Consider the following 21284-nt stretch of genomic DNA (forward strand, 5'->3'; position numbering starts at 1 on the left):
GGGGAGGCTGCAGTGGCTCTGGGCTCCGGGGCCTGCTGCTTCTGCTTCTCCTGGCCACCTCCCCTCCCCATGAGACCGTCCTTTCCCTGCATGACCTGCGTGGCTCCCCCGTGCCCGCAGGGTGATGTTCCCCCTGCTGCCTGGCCCTGCGCGCCCTCTGCCCACCCTGTGCCCCTTGGTCCTTCGGAGCCATGTCTGCTACCTCCTCTGGGTCCTGCTGGCTCTGCACTTTTTCCTCTGCTTCCTGTGCTGTCAGGTGTCTGCCTAGATGCAGCCCCCTCCAGGAAGCCCCCCTGGGTTGGTCTGCTCCACCCCACAGCACAGAACCTGCTGTCCCTTCACGCAGGAGGAAGTGACGGATGTGGGCCTAGAGCCCTCAGCAGTGTTAGTGCGGGCCCATGCCAGAGACAGGGGGTGTGCAGCTGGGCGGGCAGGGGAGCCTGCCTGCTGGGGCTCTGGGCCCCGGGACAGGCGGGGTCTACGTTCACGGGCCTGTTGCTTAGGCCGCTTGAACAGGAGGGCGCTCGGGCCTGGTCCCGTGTGTGTGGTGACTCCTCTTTGCCTGGAGAGTGGATGTGGCTGTGCCCAGAGGCCCTCTGTGAGCGCCCAGGATCGGCAGGACCTCGGGCCAGGGCCTCGACGGTCGCTGACCTGTCAGGTGAGGGTGTCGGAGCTCAAGGTTGTGCCCGAGGTACGGGCTGCTGGGAGGGATGTCCAAAGGGGGGACCAGACCCAGAGAGGGGGTTTTTGTGTCCTCTCTGCCGTCAGCGGGGTGGGGGGGGTCGCTGGTAGGTTCCTGGCCCTTCAGGCCCTGCCGGGGGCCAGCCGCGGGCTTCGCATCCTGGGGTGGGGAAGCCTTAGTCCTGGCATGCAGCGGCCACAGCCGGGGCTCGGGTTGGTGGGGACAGATCTCTGTCCGGAGGACATTGTGTTCCTGGCCTGGCCCTTCCTGCAGGGTCTTAATTCAGTGTCTGATAACAGACCTGGTGTCCCCCACCCCTGCGGTGCCCCAGCATCCGCTACCATCGGCCGCCCGCTGGACCCCTTAAGGTGTTTGTGAAACATGAGCTAAAAAAGGCTCCCCCCATGGGGAGGGCGAGGGGGGGGCGAGAACAATTGAAGCTGAAATTAATTGTGCTGCCTGCTTTTCCTCTTGCCCGCTCCCCTCGCTGGCTGTCAATGCATAATGCGTGACCAGGGGAAGTGAAAAGTAATTAGAGGCTCGACGCTCGGCCGGTTCATTCATGACTAAATCTGGGTCAACTCCTGGCGCAGATAAGCGCGCCATGTGGTGGGACGGTGGCAGTGCTGCTGCACCTGCTTGGCGGCTGCGCCCAGATGCCCCCTCTTCTGGGAAGCCCTTCTTGACGCCCCCACTTGGGAGGGAGGGCCCCCCATAGCGCTGTGCCATGTACATCTGATGGTGTCTCCCCCCCCCCCTGCCGCCCCCAAAGGACCGTGTTGGGAGTGGGGCGGGGCACATGGGGGTGGGAGTGCCCCCCAGAGCGATGTGACCTCAGGGGCCGCGCACGGCCTCCTGGCGGCTCTCACTCGTTCTGAAACGCTTGACTGCGACGAGGCTGTCCACCTCCCACGCGGCCGGGTCCTCGGGGCGAAGTCCCAGCGCTGGCCCTGGCGCCGCCCCTGCTGGGAGGGGGACCAGCTGTACCCATGTGCCTTCTGTTCCTGGAGGGTTCCCAGCCCTTCCCCGGCTCCCAGCCCTTGCACGTGCTGTTCCTTCCCCCTGGGCCACCCGAGCCTGCTCTTTCCTTCCAAGGCTCTATGCATCCGGGGGTGGGGGGGGTGCTTGGCTGGTGGGCTCTCCCCTGTCCCCAGGGACTGCGGGGTCCGGGGACGGGGGACCTGCTCAGGTCCAGGTTCCCCCCTCCCCCACCAAGACCTTCAGCGCCGTTTATGGAGGAAGAACATGCCTGGTGCCAGGGGTGCTGCCCCCAGCTGGGCCCCCATTGCCCCCGCCCCCTGCCCCCTCCTCCTGTGACCTTGGGGGGCCGCAGGAGAGCCTGTGGGGTGAAGGGAAGGGGCTGCCCTGGGGGGAGTTCCTCCTTGAAGCCTTGCGGGGCTCTGGGGCCTCAGGTGCTGGGCGAAGCCTAGTCTGGACAGTGGGGCGGGGCGGTGATAACGGTGCCTGGCGGGCCGAGTTGCAGGAGAGAAACTGAGGCCTGAGGGCTGTGGGTTGCCTGACGCAAGGCCGTGGAGGAGACTGGGGTGGGGGGCACTGCTCTCTGGCTGCACTGGGCCAGAGCTGGACCCCAGGAGGGGGCTTTGGCTGTGGGGGAGGGAGGAGCCTGGACTTGAGCAGGGGGGTGGGCCCCTGGCCGTGGGGGAGGGGCCTATGCTGGGGGCGTGGGCCCTGTGCTGGGGGGCGGTGGGATGGGCTGGGCACAGTGGAGGTGACAGGCAGGTGGAGGTGGGTGGGAGCCTGGCTGTCACTTGGGGTGGACAGCGAGGGGTGGCTGCGTGCAGAGCAGGGCAGAGAAGGAGTTAAGGCTGAGGGAAGTAATAACGTTTCTAATTTTCTCCAGTGATTTAATAAAAATGTAAATCACGGGGCAGACGCCCCGCCCCGCCGTGGTGTGACCGAGATTAATCGTGGGCTCCGGGTGGTCAGCCTGCCTTTGTCTCCACGCCTCCGAGCAGAGCCGGAGCCTCCGTCAGCCCAGGAGGCCAGACAGCGAGGGGCAGGCCCGTGCCCTCTGCCCGGATGGCTGGGAGCTGGGGGGCGGGGGGTGGTCGTCACAGTATCGGGGGGTCCATGGAGCAGGAGGAGCCTTCTGTGTCCTGGCTGGTCAGAGCCGGGCTCCCCTCTGACCCCCACACCCCTGCCTTCAGAGGAGCCCGAGGCCTGTGGTGACCATGGCCAAGTCCAGGGTACGTGGGATGACGTTGGAGGTGAGGCTGTCGGACGAGAAGGGGCAGCCGGGTGAGACGGCCGGGAAGAGCTCCCCCGGCTGGGCGAGCAGTGCGTGCAAAGGCCCTGAGGTGGACGGAGCTCGGCCCGTGGGGGTCGGACCAGAGGCTGGGGCTGGATGGCAGTGGGGGCAGGGTGGGGGGGTGAGAGAGGAGCCAGGCGGGGCCAGCAGGGCACCGGGCCTGTCTGGCAGCTGGCCGCGGAGACTGGGCCCAGGGGCAGGGGTGGGGTCCTGAGGCTGTGAGGAGGTGGCAGCTGTGGCGATGGGGACGGGCAGGGGTCTGGGCTGCAGTTAAAGCCTCATGGGTTGGGCTGGGGATGAGAGGGATGCTCTTTGTGGGGGGCGTGGCAGGGGAGGAGGCGGGGGTCCCGGTGGTCCTTGGGGACGGGGAGGGCCACGTGGAGGCTGGAAGAGCTGAGGACACTGATGCCTGGCCTTGGGGACACTGACGCCTGGCCTTGGGGGAGAGACTTGGGAATCGGGTCTGTGGTCAAGAGTGTGGAATGTTCCAGCTGCAGCATTTGGTCTGCGTGACCAGGGGCCTGAGGTGGACACAGGCGGCAGCGGCGGTCAGACGGCCTTGGCTGGTGTGTGGCGAGCACGCGTCTGTGGAGGGATGGGTCCTGGCAGCGAGTTCCCCGCTGGTGGCGGGGGTGCGCCCTGAGCTCGGGACAGTTCTGGGCGGGTCCGGCTGCAGGTTGGGGTCCATCTTGAACGGTTGTGCTGCAGCCCAGGGACTGGGGAGCCTATCTTGGCTTCCTGGGCGGGGTGGGGGACGGGGGGCTGGGCTCTGGCGTGTTCTCACCCTGGTCCTGGGCTCCTGGGTCCTGGATCCTGGGACCTAGGGTTTTGGGGTCCTGGGTCCTGGGGTTCTGCGGCTCGTTGCTCCTGCTCATCCGTCTGTTGTCGGATGTCTGATCGACCCACCAGGACGCTGCCCAGGGATGCTGGGTGCTGGGGAGGGGCAACTGGGACGCGGATGGGGGCTCACGGTCCTCCAGCGAGAGCGGAATTCTGCGTGTGGCGCTGAAACCCTGCCCCAGCCTCTGGAAGCACCTCCAGACGTCGGTAGGGTTTCTCCCTGGACACCAGCTCCGCCCAGCCTCGGTGGGGCTGCAGTGTTGCGCTGGCGGGCAGAGAGGCCCCAGGGAGGGGGCAGGCGCGTGGGAGACCCAGTTCTGTCTCAGGTAGTGGTGGGAGGGCCTTTGCCGGAGAGACGGGTGATGGTTGGGTTGGTGCTGCTGCCAGGCAGAGACCTGCGCTGCCCTGGGACTCATCTTGGGGCTGGGGGTCCCCCACGGCTGGCTGCGGGCTCGCAGGGCCTGCGTGGAGGCCCTTCCAGGTGGGGGGCCTAGAGCCGCCGCCCCTGCCCCCATGATAGAGGAGTCCCCCACCCCAGCTGTGCCTGCTTTGTGTCTGGGTGACAGTTGTCAGCGGTCCTGCTTAGGGCGGCTCTGGGTGGGGAGTGACCTGGCTGGAGTGGAGGGTTGGGTGGGCTGGAGGGTGGCCGGTCCCTGTAGGGACTCTACCGGGGGCTCTGCGGTTGGGGGCTGGCGGCTCGGAGTTGAGGAGCCTGGCTGGGGAGGGGGCGAGGGAATAGCAGCCCACCTGGGGGGCTGGGACCTGTGGGGGCTGCAGGTGGTGCTGGATCCGTGAGGCTTGATGTCTCAGGGTCTAAGGGACTGGTGGGTCGTGTCCCTCCCTGGCCACAGAGGGCTTGGGCCGAGGCCAGGCATTCGCCGAGGCTCATTAAAGGCAGGGAGCATCAGAGAATGGGACTGGCGCCTGGGTGAGCATGGGCACTCCTGGGCGGGCGACATCGGAGCCCCGTGCTGGGCTGGGCCCCTGGGGGCCCCCACCTTGTCCTGTGCGGTTTGGGTCTCTGGTCCCAGCTGAGCCTGTGCCTCCCTCTGTTTTCACTCTGAGCGTGTAGCCAGGTGTGAACCTTGCAGTCTCGTCTCTGTACACGGTCCCCCGGGGCCGAGCTCAAGCGCTGTGCCCGCCCGGGGGCTGCTTGGAGGGGGGCCAGTGCGGGCTGGCCCAGGTGGTCGGCAGGTGCGTGGCTGGTGGCTGGATGACAGCAAACCCCCGCATTCTGCCCTCAGTACTGCCCCGCCCCCACACGGCCGGACCCCCTGCCCTGTGCCCTGGACTCAGGCCTCCGTCCAGAGCACACGCAGGCCCAGGATCAGGAAGAGCGGGCGCACCAGATGGCCAGGCGGGTGCAGCTGCCCAGCGATGCCAGGAGGTGCCGTGTGGATCACAGGCTTTGATTAAACGACCTGTCCAGGCCGACTGGGCAGCTGGTCAGTGTCACGGCAGGATGCGAGGCAGCGCCCAGCACTGCGGGGGCAGGGGGATCTGAGAGCCCTCGGGGCGGGGGCCAGGCACATCGCTGGCCTTAGAGACCCCCGGCCCCTGCCCCCCACCTCCCCGAGGGGCTCTGGGGCCCCTTTGCCCCCACCCTGCCTCAGTTCCCCATCCGTATAGGAAGCTGCCTATGCTGGTGTCACAGCCGGTGGCGCAGAGCCCCACTGCTGGCAGGTCAGTGGCTGACGGTACCCTGGCTGCTGCCAGTGGAGGGGTCGGGCTCCTTGGAGGGCACAGCGGGCATCCAGTTGCTGGCTGTGCACACCGTGTGGTCTCCAGAGGAGGTCGAAGGATCTTGCTCTCGGAGCCTCGCCGGCAGCGTGGGGGCCTCGCTCCGCACCCCGTCCCACCCAGGGGCTGCTCCCCGGGGCGTTTTCCCCATCTGCTCCGAGGTGGGCAGGAGGGAGGCGGGCCAGGGTCCTCGCCCCTCCCCCTCACTCAGGGTCCCATTTCAGGGTGCCGAAGGTCCTGGGCTCCTCCCCGGCTCTGTCCTTATCTGTACCGGGGCGTCGTCAGCCCTGTGAGAGGCCAGGGGCTGCACTGCCACCGCCAGAGGCCGAGTGTCACCTGCCCCCCTCACCGGGCCATTCCCGAGCTCCTTGGCGAGAGTGGGCAGACGCCCTCAAGGGCGGCCAGGGCCTCTCCTCTCCACCTCAGTGTCCCCACCTGTAAAATGGGTGCAGCCGACTCTACCGTCATGAGACGTGTCGGCAGCCTTGAGCTATGAAAGGCCCGTGGGGAGGAGGTGTCGGCGGGAGGGCTGGGTCCTCTGATGTTTTGTTCAGGGAACCACCATGCCGGGGGCTGGTTCTCCTCGAGGGGTCGGGCTGGCCCTGGAGGGCCGCATATGCCAGGACTGGGACCAGGAGGCTGGAGGGGGACATTGCTGGTGACCTTGGGCCCCTGTGTCCCCTTGGAGAGCCACCCCCGAGGCCCCCCGGCCGTGGGCTCTGTGATCCACCCAGCGCAGGACACAAGGGAGGCGGAGGCCGTGGCCAGGTGATGGGCAGGGTGCTGGGGTGGGTGGGGGGCGGGCGTGGTCTGGCCCCATCCTCTGGGCTCTGCTGCTCCAGACTGCCCTGACCCCACCACCCCAAACTCGGTGTCCTCCCGGCTCGGGGAGCCCCCGGAGAGGCAGGGATCCCACACCTCGGGAAACGCGATCCCCACCCTGGCCCCTGAATATTTCATCAGCGGATTAAAAATTGAAGCTGAACCATCATCCCCTGCTCCGCGAGGGCAGGAGGGGGCACCAGCTCCATTGTAGGCCCGTTTGAGGCGTTTTCTTGCTAACGGAGCCTTGCCAACTAGAGAACGACGCTGCTGTTTAAAGGGCCGTGCCGCGGGCCTCTTTAATTAAGGCCGAGGTGTAATAACCGATTGCTGCCGTGACGAGTTTTTAACCATCGAAATGAGAGGTGAACGGGGCACCGCGGGGCCTGCCAGAGGCGGCGGCCCTGGCCGGGCGAGGCTGCGTGGCTGCGTGGCTGCGTGGCTGGCGGGGCCGCTCTGGTCTGTGTGTGTGTTGGGTTGGGTGGTAGACGCTGGCCTCTGTGTGCACGTGTGTGCGTGTGTCAGGATGGGGAGAGCCTGGTGGCTGAGCTCTGGCTTCCTGTGGGTCAGGAGGCCTGATGTGTATGTTGGGGGGGGGGTTGGAGCCCTGCCGTCCCCGAAGGAGGGTCCCAGCATGATGTGAGGGGGGCTTGGGTTCAGCGCAGGGCAGTGTCCTGGGCTCCAGGGCGGAGGGCTGCGGTGGGCTTAGGCCTGCCCGGGTGCGTGGTGGGTGCCTGGCCAGACAGGGCAGGTGAGCCTCCCGGGTTGTGGGGGAGCCTGGACGTGGCTGGATGGCGCTGCTCCAGACGGGCAGGCCCGGGGAGGGGGACCCAGCTGGGCTTGGTGGCAGCTCGCCAGGGCCCTCGGGGCTCTGAAGGGCTGCATCAGGGCCCGTGGGTGCGTCTTGGGCACCAGGGAGGGTGCAGGGCCACTCCGCCCCACGGACGGATGGCACAGGGCTGGGCAGTGCTGCCCTGCTCCCCCACCTCGCCCCTGCCCAGCAGCGGGTAGAGGTGGCCGCTCGCCAGCAGCAGCCCATGTGAGGTTAAGTGTCTGGACCACCCAGCCTCCAGCCACCCTCTGCCGGGCCTCCCTTGTTTTCCTTTGGTGGGGCCGCCGCTGATCCCCTGGCCACGGCCTGCGGCTCCTGCTCGATCGGGTGGCCGTTGCCTCGGGGAGACAGAGTCAGGGTGCGGCGTCAGGGGGCGGTGACAGGGGCAGGGCGGGGCCAGCCTGGGAGGAGGCTCAACCCCCTGCCGTTCCGGCTGTGCCCCCGGCCGGGGGGTGCCCGGGGAGCGGGGGTGCGGGTGGCCCCCCAGCACTGCCGAGGGGCAGGCCCACAGCTGGGATCCTGGGGCCTGGGGAGGTGAGAGGCAGCGCCGGGCCGAGGCGGCTGCGCTGGGGGGCAGGCGTGTTTATTTTCCCTCGTGGATTTGAAGGCTGCTGGAGTCCCGCTCCTGATGTGCCCAGAAGGTGGAATTTCTGGCGGCCCTGGTGGGGGAGGTGGGGGGGGGCGCTGGGGGCCTGGGCAGTGCGCGGGCGTGGGCGCCTTTAGGCGGGTTCCCCTCACGTGGGGGACATTCCCCGTTTCTCGCAAAGCCTCGCTTTGTTGTTTGTCCCCAGGGCGCCCGCTGGGCCTTGAAGCCCTCCTGAAGCTGGTGGCCCAGACACAGCCCTCCTCCTCCAGGCCGGCGGGCCATCTGCCCCCCCTCCCCGCCCCCTTCCCGAGGGCAGGAGGGCTGAGCTGCCCTTCTGGGGGGGATGCCAGGCCTTGGGAGAGGAATCCCTTTCTCCCTGGAGCCTCCTGGTGCCTTTGAAAGGTGATTCATTTGCAGGGCTGGGTGCCCCGGTGGGGGAAGCCGAGCCACCTGTGACCTGGGATTCCTGCCGTGTCACTGATGTTGGCCAGACTCGGGGACCGCTCCAAACACATGTCCAGGCCACGCTGGAGATGATCTTAGAAAGCCACGCCTGCCCCCGGGGGAGTGTCCCGAGGGTGCTCCTGGGGAAGCGGGGGGTGAGCTTGGGAGAGCAGAAGTCACGGCCCCCTGGAGCAGGAACTCAGGCCGTGACAGCTCTTGCTTCAGAAAATCCCCTCTCGGTCTGTGCCTGGGAGAGCAGGGGCCTGGCCCAGCCCGCGGGTTGCTTCTGATCGGCTGCCTGTGGCCGCCTCGGGGCTCAGCAGTGAGACGTTCTGGGCCCCGCGTGGGAAAGGGGTGCTGTGGCGGAGGGCAGGGGGGCCCCCGGGGCAGGGGAGGCTCAGCCGTGCCGTTGGCATCCTGGGCCTGCCAGCGCCCGCAGCTAATCGAATTGAGCTTCTCCACCAGGAGCTGAATGATGAGGCCTTGTCCGTTGTCACAGCATCTGCGGAATTTCCAGCCCAACGCTGCGCGGGCCGTCCTGCCTCCTCCTCCTTGGCCAGCCTGGTGTGAGGAGGCTGGGGCCACGGCAGCTGTAGCCTCGCGGTGACCTGGTCAGAGCCTCTCCCCCGGCCTGCTCTCCTTTGAAAGCAGGGGAGCTTTCAGAAACCCCCGTGCCCAGGCCGCACCCCAGACCCATTAGATCAGCAGCCGCTGGGGCCATGCCTGGGACCAGGGCTTTTCACTGGGAGACACCAAGGTGCACCTGTCACTGGGTGCTTCCTGTGTCCTTTCAATACCTGTGTGTGTGTGAGAGACTGAGTGTGTGGCGCTGTGACAGAGTGTGTGTGTGTGTGTGTGTGTGTGTGTGTGTGTGTGTGTGTGGCTTCCCATGGGATTTATTTATTTGTCTTTTTGCCTTTTCTAGGGCCGCACCCGTGGCATATGGAGGTTCCCAGGCCAGGGGTCCAATAGGAACTGCCGCTTCCGGCCTACACTGCAGCCACAGCAACGTCAGCTCCAAGCCGTGTCTGCGACCTACACCACAGCTCATGACAATGCCAGATCCTTAACCCACTGAGAGAGGCCAGGGATCGAACCCACAATCTCATGGTTCCTAGTCGGATTCGTTCACCACCGAGCCACGACGGGAACGCCCTCCCACGAGATTTAAATCTCCAGGAGTACCAAAGTCTCAGCTCTGGGTCAGCCCTCGCCCCCATCTCGGGCTCTCCGTGCCCCGCAGGCAATGGTTCATCTGAATCCCCAGTTGCTGGCTCCCGTGCCGTGGACCTGTGCCCTCTGACTCCCCTGCCAGCATCCATGGGCCTGCCAGGGCTGGCCCTGGGTGTGGGACAGAGGGACTCGGAGGCCACTGGGAGTCTCCATGGGACGTGGGGAGCCTGCCCTATTGTTAGAGGGACCCCCAGAGACTGGGTCCCAGGCTCTCGGGACGCTGTGCGTGCAGGCTCTCTGTTCTAGATGTGCTCTGGATCCGTGATGCCAGGAAGGCGTGCGTTCTCTGTCCTCTGCCCAGGTTGGCCTTTGGGGCTCAGGGTGGGCGGGGGCTGGCCACCCCACTTCTGCAGGCGGGAGCCAGCTCTCTGTCTCCGAGCCCCCTCTGTGCCTGGCTCCCTGGCTCTTTCTCCTCTGGGCTCCATGTTCACCTGGGGGAGGGCGGGCGCAGGCCCAGGCTCTGTGCTGTGGGTGCCTGCAGGCTGGGCAGCTGAGCTCCCCAACTGGCTCGGCTGATAGGGGGCAGGGAGGCCTATTAACCGAATGGCTGACGGTGAAAACCAGCTGGACCCTCGTGGGTCAGGAGACATGGGGCCCACGCCTCCCACTCCCCAGTCTGTTTCCTGATCTGCCCTTGGGGGCTGGGAAGCTGAACGGTCCCCCAGCTCCACCAGCCGCGGGAATCACTGCTTGTCGCTTTGGGTCCCTCTTCTCTGGCTTGGGCTTTGCCTCTCGGTGAATTACGGGAGAAGCACAGGCCCACGGTTAGGGGGCTGCAGAGCCCAGGAGGACGGGTGGGACGGTGGCCGTCCTCAGAGAGGTTTCGCAGCATCATCTGTGGTCGGGGCCCGGGGCCCAGAGGTCGGGTCCTGGCGCCCCCTGCCCCCCACCCCCAGGACTCCACCTTCAGGACTCAGTGGCCCGAAGGGTGGCAGGTCCTTGCAACACTGCAGAGGCAGGTAGGGACCTGGCCGGTTGTGCAACCTGCAGCTCTTTGGGGAATGCTGCCCCGGGCCCCTGCTCTGCCCTGCCCTGGAGTCTGTGTTTTTTGGAAAGTGTCGTGGCAGCCTGATCCCAGGGGAGCAGAGGCTGTGAGGAGGCTGCGCCCAGGTGTCAGATAAGCCCTTGGCTGGGAGTGGGCACAGCCAGGTTTGGGGGGACGAGTCTGGGATGGCCCTGGACCTTGGTGCCCCCTGGGGAGAGGCAGGGTATGCCCGCGGGGAGCGGAGCCAGGCCCACCAGAGGAGCCAGGGCTCTGGGAAAGCGTGAGGCCTGCTGGTCTTTGTCCCTTCCCTGCTACCCCTGGCGGGCGGGGGCCTCCTGGGGAAGCTGCCCGACTGTCGTCCGACTTCCCAGCGCCCCCCACCGCGTGTGGCTGAGAGGGCTGCTCCCTGGGGGGTGCAGGGTGAGGCGTTAGTGGGCCGCCCTCGCTGGGGAGCAGCGGCGGGAGGGCGCGCTCCGTAACCGCCCTGAACCTTGGTTTCCACGTCCCTGGGTCAGGAAGGATAGACTGCCCCTTGCGGGTCCCTGTGAGCGCGTGGCCGTGGGTCTGGGGTCCCGGGGCCCAGCCCTGTGTTGGACGTGAGAAAAGAGCTCCGGCGGGCGGTGGGCTCGCAGACTCCAGAGTCCTCACGGCACGCTGGCCACACGGCCCTGCAGATGTGGGGGCGGGGGGGGGGGCTCGGCCAGCAGCTGCTTTGCACAGAAACGCACAGCTTCCCAGCCCCCCGCCCCCGACCCCGTGTGGCTGAGAGGGCTTTGCACAGAGGAGGCTGGGGCCCCACCCCCAAGTGAAGGCCCCGTTGTCCCTGTGCCCTGCTTGATGACACGGGGACAATCCGGTTCAGTGGCTCCGGGCTTCGGACGGGGGAGGGTGGCCTTTCTCATCACCGGCCTGCCGTGCGCGGCCACAGCAGTTGGGAAGGGTCCCCCCCCCTTGCCTGGGGCCTGCTCAGCCCCCACCCTATGAGGGGGGGTGTCTCCCTGGGGCCCCCTCACCCGCCTCCCTCCCAGCCCAGCATCCCTGCAGGTGGCCCCGGACCTGGGAGCTCAGGCCCTGCCCTGGGCACGCCCCTTGGCAGCCTGGGGTGGGGGGCCCAGCAGGGCTGGGGGCGGGGAAGGCACCGGGAGGGCGGAAACTAAACAAAGCAAAGCAAAGCGAGAACCCACCCCAACCCACCCAGCCCGCGCCCGCCGGCTTATCTGCGTCCGCAAGGCCTGACGCAACGGCGAGCAGCTCGGCGGGTTGAGAAACGCGATGAACTGATAGTCGCCTCGGCGCTGAGTCTGGGGCAGTTGGACGGGTTTGGGTCCCGCCCGGGGGGAGGGCCTTCCCCGCTGCGGGAGCGGCGCGTGCGCCCTTCCACCCGCTCCCCCGGGGGCAGGGGTCTCCTTCGGCCCCCGTCGTGCAGCCGGCGAGCAGGTTCCTCCTCGGCCCCTGGCGTGGGGTTGGGAGAGCTCGTGTGTCTGCTGGGGTCGTGTCCCGTGAGGGCAGAGGGCCGCGTGGCAGGCCCGGCAGCAGGTGGAGGGGAGCGTGGGAGCTTCTGGGGCCCCGGGGACCCCATGCCCACCAGGCGCCTGAGGCCTGAGCAGGTTCTAGGGAGGGATTTCTGTTAACCGGAACCTTCCAGAACACAGCTGTGCCAGAGGCAAGCAGGAAGGATCACCCTCGGGTCAGAGCCCATGTCGTTACAAAGGGGGCGTCGGAGCTCCCTGGCGGCACGGTGGGTTCAGGATCTGGCGTTGTCCCTGCTGTGGCTCAGGTTTGAACCCTGGCCTGGGAACCTCTGTGGGGCCGGGGTGTGGATGAAAAAGAAAAAGGGGTGTAAATCACGGCTTCTCCATCGGATTCTCAGGTGTGCCCCGCAACCTGTGGCCTGTCTCATCACAGGATGGGCTGCGGGGGCAGTTCCTGGCAGACCCACGGTCAGCAGCGAGAAGAGATGGCGGAGAAGGAGGCCTGGGCCCCCGTGGTGGTCCGTGGGGCCCAGGGATGCAGAGAGCCGGGCGGGAGGACCGTCGTGTGTGGCCTGGGATCCTTCTGGCGCTCCGGGGCGTGGGGGGAGTGAGATGCAACCCCCCGCCCCTCCATCTGTTTTCGTGGACAAACCCTGGTCCCCTGTCCACCTGAGCGTTGTGTCCTTCAGAGGGGGTCCCCGTGGGAGGCTCTGTGTCCCTTCTGGGCACAGCCCCCACCGAGGAAGGAGCCAAGTGTAACTCCTTTCCCGTGTCAGAGCCAAAGCCGCCAAGTGCTGCGCGGGCCAGGCCGGTACCCTCGCCAGGTGAGTGTCCTGGTCCAAGGAGCCGTGAGCTAGGCAGGAGGCCGGCCGGGTGGTCAGCGGCCACTTTCAGGCAGGAGGTAGGCGCGGGTAGCTGCAGTCCAGGGTAAAAGGACCTCTCTCCACCTGGGCTGGGCTGGAGCTTGCGGGCGGGCTTCCTGGAGGCGGTGGCAGGGGAATGGAGGGGAAACAGCAAATGCAAAGGCAGTGTGAGGGGAGTTTGGGGTTCGTGTGGGGAGAGCAAGACCTGAGGCCGGGCTGGTCCAGAGGGCCTGCAGTGGGTCTGGACTTGCAGTGGGTCTGAGGGAGCCCTGGGCGTGTTGTGTGCTGGAGCCAACAAGATCTGGTTCCAGAGAATTCTCCAGGAATCTGGCTTTCCAGGCTTCTGTTTGGGTGCTGTTTCAGGAGAGCAGGGCCGCCCCCAGGCTTGCTGTCAGCAGGCCAGGGCAGGGCTGCTCAGCCCTGCCAGAGACAGGCCATTCTGGGGCAGGGCAGGCCCGGGCCCGGGCTGGGGTCTCGGCGAGGCGGTGGCAGCAGCCTCGGGAATGCTGGCAGGTCTGAGCCTGGCCTGTGTGCCTGTGGGCTGAAGGCCAGGAGCCCCGCAGTTGGCAATTCACTGCTGTGGCCTGGGGGGGGGGGCAGGGGCAGCGTTCCCTAGAGCCCAGTAGAGGGGGTGCAAGCTGGAGTTGCCCAGGGGCTCAAACCCCGCGTGGGGCGTGGGGCGTTTGCATTTTAAGGGGCCGTGCCCTTGTGTCACCACCCGCTTGCTTGCCTGCAGAGGGGCCGTTCTGTGCAGGGCGCATGCGAGCATCTCCTGGTACGGGACGCCTGGGGCGAGGTGGGGCGGCGCAGAGGCTGGAGGAGGCCGGGGTCTCTGTGGGAGGGCGAGGTGTGCCTGCTGGGCAGGGCTGGGGTCCCCTGCTCCACCCGAGGGGGACCTGCCGTCTGTGAGGCCCAGCGGTGGGGGCCCGAGGCCGTGCAGAGCCTGGGAGGGCGCGGGGCTCGGCGGCTTTGCTGGGCTCCCTTGGCAGGGCTGCCCGCGGGCTTCTGGTTTGGGAGCGCACTTTGTGATCCTGTTCTGCAGTAATGAGCTAATTAATCGTTCAGGGCGTGTGTGTGTGTGTGTGTGTGTGTGTGTGTGTGTGTGTGTGCGCGCGCGTGCGTGTGCGCGCGTGTGTGCACGCTGGGCGCCCAGCCCGGCCCTCCCCGGGCGCTCCCCTCTCTGGCTCGCTGCCCTTGCTCCGCGCCCCTCTTGTGCTCTGCTGCTCCCGCCCGGGGCGCCCGCCCACCTGGCCCCCCTCGCCCACGCTGCCACCCCCCAGCCCTGAGGAAAATGAATTCCATCAATCTGCCTCATTCTCCTCCAGTCTCCGCGCCGTCTCGGGGGACGCTGAGTGCGGCTTCATGCGTCGGAAGGATGCCCGGCTGCTGGGGCGGGTGCCCAGTAGCTGGGGAGGGTGGGACCCCAGAGCAGGGAGGCTACCCCTTCTCCCCTTTGATAGTGGGCCTGGATTTGATTTTTCCTGAAGATTGCTAAAGAAAGACCCTTCACTCAATTCTGTTGAATAAATAATATAAAACCCGGTAATCGTTTGTGGCCTGAATCCCAGGAGAGGACAGAGTCTGTGCGGCTCCCTGGCAGGAAGCAGCCGTGGTGGAGCCCTGAGGGGGTGCGCGGCGGGGGGGCAGGTGGCCCCTCCTGGGTTCCCCCCACCCCCACCTGAACACATCGGGTTGGAGCATCCAGTGACAGCCCCTTGTGCCCCAGCCGGCCTCCTGGCCACTTCCCTCATGGGCTGGCTCGGGCCCTTTGCCCTCCTGGGCAGGGCGGCCTGGGGGGCCAGGCCTGAGGCTCCTTGTCACCCCACCAGAGGCTGGTGGAAGGTTCTGGAGCCCCTGGGGATCCTGGGCTGAGACGGGGCGGGAGCCAAGCTAGGCACCAGGCGGGGGTGGCAGCCACGGGGCTGGCGCGTGTGTCCCTCAGTGCGTGGTCCAGGCTGGTTTTGTCACGGCCACTTTCCCCCCGGGAAGCAGAGGTGTTGGGGCCCCGGGCTCTTGCCGAAAGCCCCTGATTTCACTGTCTTGCCTGGGAGCGGTCCATGGTCCCTGGAGGCTGTGGAGTGTGGGCTCCGTGTCCGGCTGCTGCCTGAGCTGGTGACAGGCTGCAGATCCCCTTGTCGTCGGGGTTGGGGCCGAGCTGGCAGGAAGCAGCTGTTCCTGCCCGTTCCCACTCCTGCTGGTCACGGGGTCCTGCTGGGACGATGAGGCCTGGGCTGCCCTGTGGTCGTGCAGAAGTCCCCAGGTCAGGTTGGGCCTCCCCGAGCCGGTTTCCTTCTCTGTAGGACTGGCGGTGGGGGTGGTGTGGGTGCCGCACCTGTCCAGCACCCTGCGTCCAGCGCCCCCGTCGAAACACCACCTTCAGGTCTGTCGCAAGGTCTTCAGTCACCGAGGGGCCTTGCAGGCCTCGGGCGGGAAGTGCTTCGGCCGCAGGGCTGCCTTGTTTGGGGGCCGACCTGGCGTTCGGGGCCGTCCAGGGAGGAGTTCTGGCCAGAACCTCTGGGGAGGGATCCAGGCGAGGCCACAGCCTGGGACTTGCGTCTGGGGGAGGCTGGTGACGGGGGCTGAGGTGAGGGCAGACCTGTGGGCGCCGAGCTGAGCTGTTGGCGAGTCTGGGGAGGAAGGGTGCTGGGCCGGGACCAGGGCGCAGCCCTGGGGCTGTCGGGGCTCCACGTGAGCCCCGTCTCTGTCCTGGTCTGGGGCTGGGAGCCCCCTTGGGGTATCCCGGGGGCCCAGTCAGCCTGGCGGGGTTTGCGACGGGCCCCCGCCACCGGAGCCCCACGTGGTGCCTGGCTCAGCCCACGGATCCCTTTGAGCCCTGGGCCGGCCAGCGCCTCCTTCCCGGGCTGTGCAGGGATTTTGCCTGATGGGAGACAGCAAGCAGCCTTCGCTGTTGGACTTGACTTTCCCACATGCCCTGCCATCTGACTCATCAGATTAACGCGGTGACCGTGGTGCTAATTGGCTCATCACCTAATTAATTCTGGAACTTTCTCCGGGTCTGGCACCTGGCCCCAGCCAGAAGGGGGCTTGGAGATCCTGTTTAATGTTCTCGTGCCACAGGTGGGGAAGAGGAGGAGGCCTCCCTCGAGGCCGGGGCGGCTGCCCCCTCGCGGGCCCGACACCGCCTGGGCCCGAGACCTGCTGCCCCTTGCTGTCGCCGTGCGTCTGGCCCCGTGTCCCACCCCCCGTTGCCCCACACTGCCCCCTGCCCTCTCCAGCCACGTGCATCCTGGCAGGGCTGGGACAGTCATGGCCAGAGGGTGCGGGGACGGGGGGGGCACAGGGCTCCTCAGGGGCCCCAGCGGCCCAGTCCTCTGTCAGAATGAGCTATTCCTCCTGTGCTTTGTCTCCAGGCCGAGCTGATGCCTCGTGGATCTGATGGATTCGGGGGTGGGGGGGGCTCCGGAGGGTCCTTGTCTGCGAGCAGGCCTGTGGTTCTTAGAGCCACCCAGTGCCTCTGCAGGTGACCAGGCGGAGATGGAAGGTTCTGGAACAGGAGCTCAGAGCCTGAGCTCCTTGGGCCTCCCTCTCCCTGCCGGGCTGTGGAGGGACGGGGCTGGGGGGGTGGGGACAGCAGCCCTCCACCCCTGCAGCCAGTGCCCGGAGCCACGTGTCCCCACAGCCTTGCGGGCTGGCGTCTCTGCCCGGTGGGGACGCCCCCCGCCCTGGCCCTCTTCCAGCCCTGCACTCGCCCCGGGCTGGCACCGCCTTTCCTGGCCGTTGTCCCACTGGCCGTGTGGGTTGGGAGGGGACGTGGCTCTGAAAAGTGAGCCGTGCTTGTCCCTGCTCGAGCTCAGGCCGCTGCCGCCCCTGGGCCTCGCCTGCGCCCTCACCTCACGGGTGTTGGGCCAGAGTCTGTGCAGGGAAGAGCCACCCCTGTCAGCCTTTCCCCAGGCCTCGTTTCTCCCTCCTGCTGCAGGTGCCGTGTTTGGGGGGCTGGCTCGGGGTCCTCTCTGAGTCCCGTCCGACTGAACGTTGAGAGCGGAGCTGGCCGTGTCCGGCACTCAGTGAATCAATGATGGCGTTGGAGGTGGCAGAGCCCCTCGGGGCCGGGCCGCCCTCCCTCCCCGAGGATGTCCTGCTACAGCCCAGGTGCTGGGCGGGGCTGGGCCACGTGAGGCTTTGTGCGCGGGAGGGACGCCCCCACCCCCCGCCTGGGCCTCAGGGTCTTTGTGGGGCCATGTCCCTCATACGGCCGTGGCTGCTGGCGGGGTGGACGCCCACGGTGGTGGCCAAGCCAGGCAGGCGGGGCTTGGGGGTGGGGTGGGGAGGGGCTTCTCTTCTGCCCGCAGCTGTCCCTGCTCCGTCCTTGTCCCCTCCTGCCCCACCTGAGCCTGCGGGAGCCTGGCTCCCACAGCATGGCCCCAAAGTGTCCCTTGCCACAGCCATTGCACCCCTCCCCATCTCTCTGTCCGCAATCAGAGCAGGGCGGGAGGGGCTGCACAGCTGGCACCGCGCCCCCGCCCCCGAAGCTCCGAGAAGGTGTCCTCTGCCTCCTGGAGCCCTGGGCACTCATTTCCTGCAGGCTCGGCCTGGGGGCTGGGACCCTTCTGGGGACCTCATGGCCGGTGATGGATGTCACGCAGTGGTGGCCCCGGGCAGGTGGGCAACGGGGCCTCCTTGCTCTGTCCCTGCACTGCCTGGTGGCAGCGGGGCAGCCTCTGCGGCAGGGGACCAGGCGGAGATGGAAGGTTGTGGAACAGGAGCTCAGAGCCTGAGCTCCTTGGGCCTCCCTCTCCCTGCCGGGCTGTGGGGCTGGGGACAGCATCCGTGCCTCTGGGAGACAAGCGGTGGCCCAGGAGGCTCCAGCCTTGTCTGCCCACCCCTTCCCTGGCGGGAGGCGGGAGGTGGAAGGTGTCCATTTAGAGGATCGGCTAATTTCACGGCTCACCGGGTTCCCATCTCCGAGCCCAGGCCGAATGGGCCTGCGCTGGGCCCTGCTCCTCGCCCCTCGCCCTGCAGGGGCGCCCCTCTCTGCGGCCTGGTTTCTGTAACTTGCTGGCACCGTTTCCAGGAAGGCCCTGATGGCGCATGGGGGCCGAGGGTGGTGTGGGGTGGCCCCGGAGCGCACACGGCCGGGAGCCTGTGTCCGGGGCCGTGCCAAGGACTAAGCGTGCGTTTATGTTCGGCTAACAGGGTGGCCGCTGTCCATCGGCCTGAGTCCAGCCCTCGGAGAAAGGCCCCGCGCCCGCCGCCCCTCCCTCGCCCGGGCAACACGCCGTCAGGGGGCAGGGTGTGTGTGTGTGCAGGGCCGGCGGAGGGCTTTTGGGGGGATGCAGGTGGTGTGACTTCGGGGCAAACGGTCGTGTTGCCTTTGTGGCAACTTCAGGAGGGGACAGCTGCACCTCCACTTGCTCTAGCCTCTGGGGGATGCCTCTCTTAAGACCTTCCCAGCAGGAACATGACAGAGCGAGTCCCTAGAAGGAAGGCGGCCTGCGGGCGAACACAGTTGCTGGGACGCGCCCCGGCCCGGGGAATCCTCCCCGCGCCCCCTCCGGCCTGCTTCTCCAGCCTCTTCCACCAGCATGAGTCCCTAAACTCTGGCTGAGCTGAGCTTCCAAGGCCCACGGCGTCTTAGCCAGGCGTCCAGACCAGGGTGCAGAGGCTGGGGGGGCAGAACCGCGGGTCCTGGCGGCGTGCGACCTCCCTGAGCTGGGATGCAGGCTCCGGGCCCTGGCCAGTGGCCCCAGCTTCTGAACCTTATGGGCGAAGATCTCCAGTTCTTCCCCGACCCCCCGGAGATGAGGGAGCTGAGGCTGGGGGCGGGGGTACCCTGCGGAGGGTGGGCAGTCCCACAGCGGCTGGGGGGCATGCCCCGCGGTAAAGGCTGTGAGGCTTTGGGCGGGCAGTGTAGCCAGGGTCGGGGGGCTGGAAGGGAGGGGCGGGGAGCCCACTGCTCCTGGGGGTGGGACGGGGCGGCTGCCGGCTGCACAGGCCTGGGTTTTGCCTCCCACCCCTTGTGCCATCTCCCAGGCCCGCTCAGGAGTCCCCACTTAAAGACAGAAGGCTGGAGACTCGGGCCACACCCAGTAGTGCCTGGGCCGGTGACTGAGGAGGCATTTGGCCCCAGCCCCGGGTGTGCTCAGAGTGCGGGCCGACCCTGCTCGGAGGGTGGCGTTCGCCAGGGGTGTCTGCCCCCCAAAACACAGCTGCCCCTGGGTCCAGCCTGAGACCTGGGCGTTCTTGGCCTTGCTGTGGCTCTCATGTGCTGGCCTCGGTGTGGCCGCTGGGCCTAGGCCCCTGCTCTTCTTGACAGGGGCTGTGCATGTGTGCGGCCTGGGGCCCTGCTGTCCCTCAGCGGGCCTGGGACAAGACAGTTGGACCAGTTTTACAGCTGCCCTTGGTGGCTGCCCTGGTGGGGTGGCTCCGAGGGGCTGGGCGGCCTTGGGGAAGGGCAGTCGGCAGCCTCATGATGGAAGGAAGATGCTTCGGGCAGGACTCACCTGTCCACTCACCCTGCCTGGTCGGGGCCGGCCTGGGGGAGGGGTCCCGTGCTGGGGCTCGGCTGGCAGGGGGGGCAGCCCAGATGCCTGGCAGTGATGGGGCTGGGTCCTTGCTCTGTGTCAGCCTGTGGTTGGCCCGGAGGTGGTGGGTCAAGGGTCAGGTCGGCGACCTCGGGGAGCGTGGTCCTCTCTTGGCCTGAGCCCGAAGACTGTGGGATTTTGTCTGGCGCCTGCTTCTCGCCCCGCTTCCTTTCAAGGGGAGGGGGGTTGACACTTGCTCAGCCTCTCTCAGGCCCACCCTGAGTGTTTCAGCAGCAGCCTGGCGTCGCTCAGGGAGGCTGAGGCTGGGAGACACCAGGCCCCCTCGGGGAGGTGGCTGGGGAGGGCCTGGGGGGTGGGTCTCCAGCGTCAGTGCCGCCTGGGTGGTCTCTGCACACGCTCGCGTGCCCGGGAGCGGTGTAGGCGCTCCTCTCCTCAACAGCCCGCCTCCCCCTCCGGGCCCACGGGCCTTGGCACGGGCTCAGGAATCCACATTATCTCAGGCCCGTTCCAGCTTCCTCAGCAGGGCGCGGGGCTGCTCCTGTGTTCCACCAGCCACATCTGGAACGTGTTACCTCAGGGTGTCAGCGACACAGCGGCCCGGCTGCAGCAGCCCCCTCCCCAGCAGCAGCCGCAGCCGGAGGCCGGCCTGGGGGCAGTGTGGCCAGCTGGGCGGCAGGGTGAGGGGAGAAGCGTCCCCACCAGTGGGTGCGGGCGTCCCGCTGGGCTTCCCGCCTCCACAAGTTGCGCCTGGCAATCCGGTGTCTGAAGGGCTGAGTGGGCCGTCCAGGGCGCGTGGGAACCAGGCCATGCAGCGCCCCGGGGCCGAGGACTGCCCCCTCTCTCCACGCCCTTGGAGGGGCAGCCGGCGGGGTGGTCTTGAGCCTCCATGGCAGGTGGCACAGAGCAGACAAGGAGCCAGCCTCTCGGAGACCGGGTGTGAACCTGTGCCAAGCTGTCGGACTGCCAGGGAGGGCGTGGTGGGCTTTTCTCCGCAGCCCTTTGAGGCGCAGCCTGGACGTTGAGTTTGCCTTGAGTGCGGCCCCCCCGCCTCCCTGGCCTCGACGGGCCCACCTGCGCAGTGGGCACCTGGAGCACACGCGCCCCCGGGGGCAGAGACGGCCTTCGCACCTGCAGGTGGGGTGCCGCGCGGGGCGGCCGCGCTCTCTGGCGGCGCCTCATTCACCGCTGGGTCCCTCTCCCTCCAGTCACCGGGGGACCCGCCCAGCCCGGCCCTGGCAGCCACGCGGGTTCCAGGGCCCCAGCTCAGCCAGCACTTTTTGCTGATCCTGCAGGAACTGCTAATTAAGCTAATAGTTCCCAGAGCTCCCTGACATCAGCCGAAGGTATCTGCCCAGCGGAGATCCTGCGATAAGGCGCTGCCTGCCTGCTCGGGTCCTTTGTTCCCAAACAGCCGCTCCTTCACCCATGGAGGTGCCAGGCGAGTGTGGGCCTGGGTCTCCTCGGCTGCCTGGCTGCCTGGGGACGCTCCGCCGTCGGAGGGGCAGTGACGGGAGCGTCCTCAGCTGGAGCCCCAGGGCCCGGAGGAAGCCCAGGCCCTCAGCCTGGGGCCACAGCCCGTTGGTCACCTCCTGGTCCCTGTTCCAGTTGCGGAGGCTCACCCCTCCCGTGTCACCCAGTGGGGGGCTGGGGGAGGGGCCTTAAAATGAGGCCTCCTCCGGACCGTCTGCGGGAGCCCCATCCCTGTCCCTGTCCCTGTCCCTGCAGAGGCCTCCTGCTGGGTACAGGAGGACCTGCTGGGGACGTGGCCCTGGCACTCCAGGCTCCCAGTGCCCCCCTGCCCAACAGGGGAGGCCTTGATAGAGGCGTGGCCGGGAGCCCAGGAGGAGGCAAGGCCCCTTCCTGGAAGCCAGTGGCAGTAGCAGCAGCAACGCCGCCTCTGGCGAGGACGCCCCCGAAGGCCTGGGCTTCCCTCCGGGCTGGGCCTTCCTGCGCTAGGACGTGTCCTGTCAGGTGAGAGGGCCTGGAGGCACAGTTTGGGAGCTGGCTGTCTTT

General features: G+C 67.7%; 1 protein-coding gene across 19 annotated transcripts in view; it reads left to right on the top strand.

Annotated features, from left to right (window-relative positions):
* RXRA (retinoid X receptor alpha) overlaps nt 1-21284 on the top strand; it is a 98781-nt gene that overhangs the window by 22696 nt on the left and 54801 nt on the right. Inside the window, exon 1 of one of the 19 annotated variants that reach the window (XM_021071446.1) lies at nt 637-658. The exons of 16 other annotated variants lie outside the window; for them this stretch is intronic. The gene's annotated coding sequence lies outside the window, so the exon portion shown is untranslated. Of the gene's footprint in view, nt 1-636; nt 659-15012; nt 15029-15132; nt 15149-21284 lie in introns of those variants that run through there. 2 more of the 19 variants (XM_021071570.1, XM_021071554.1) reach the window with 2 other exon arrangements.

This window comes from Sus scrofa, chromosome 1 (genome assembly GCF_000003025.6).
Source record: "Sus scrofa isolate TJ Tabasco breed Duroc chromosome 1, Sscrofa11.1, whole genome shotgun sequence".
Classification (NCBI taxonomy): domain Eukaryota; kingdom Metazoa; phylum Chordata; class Mammalia; order Artiodactyla; family Suidae; genus Sus; species Sus scrofa.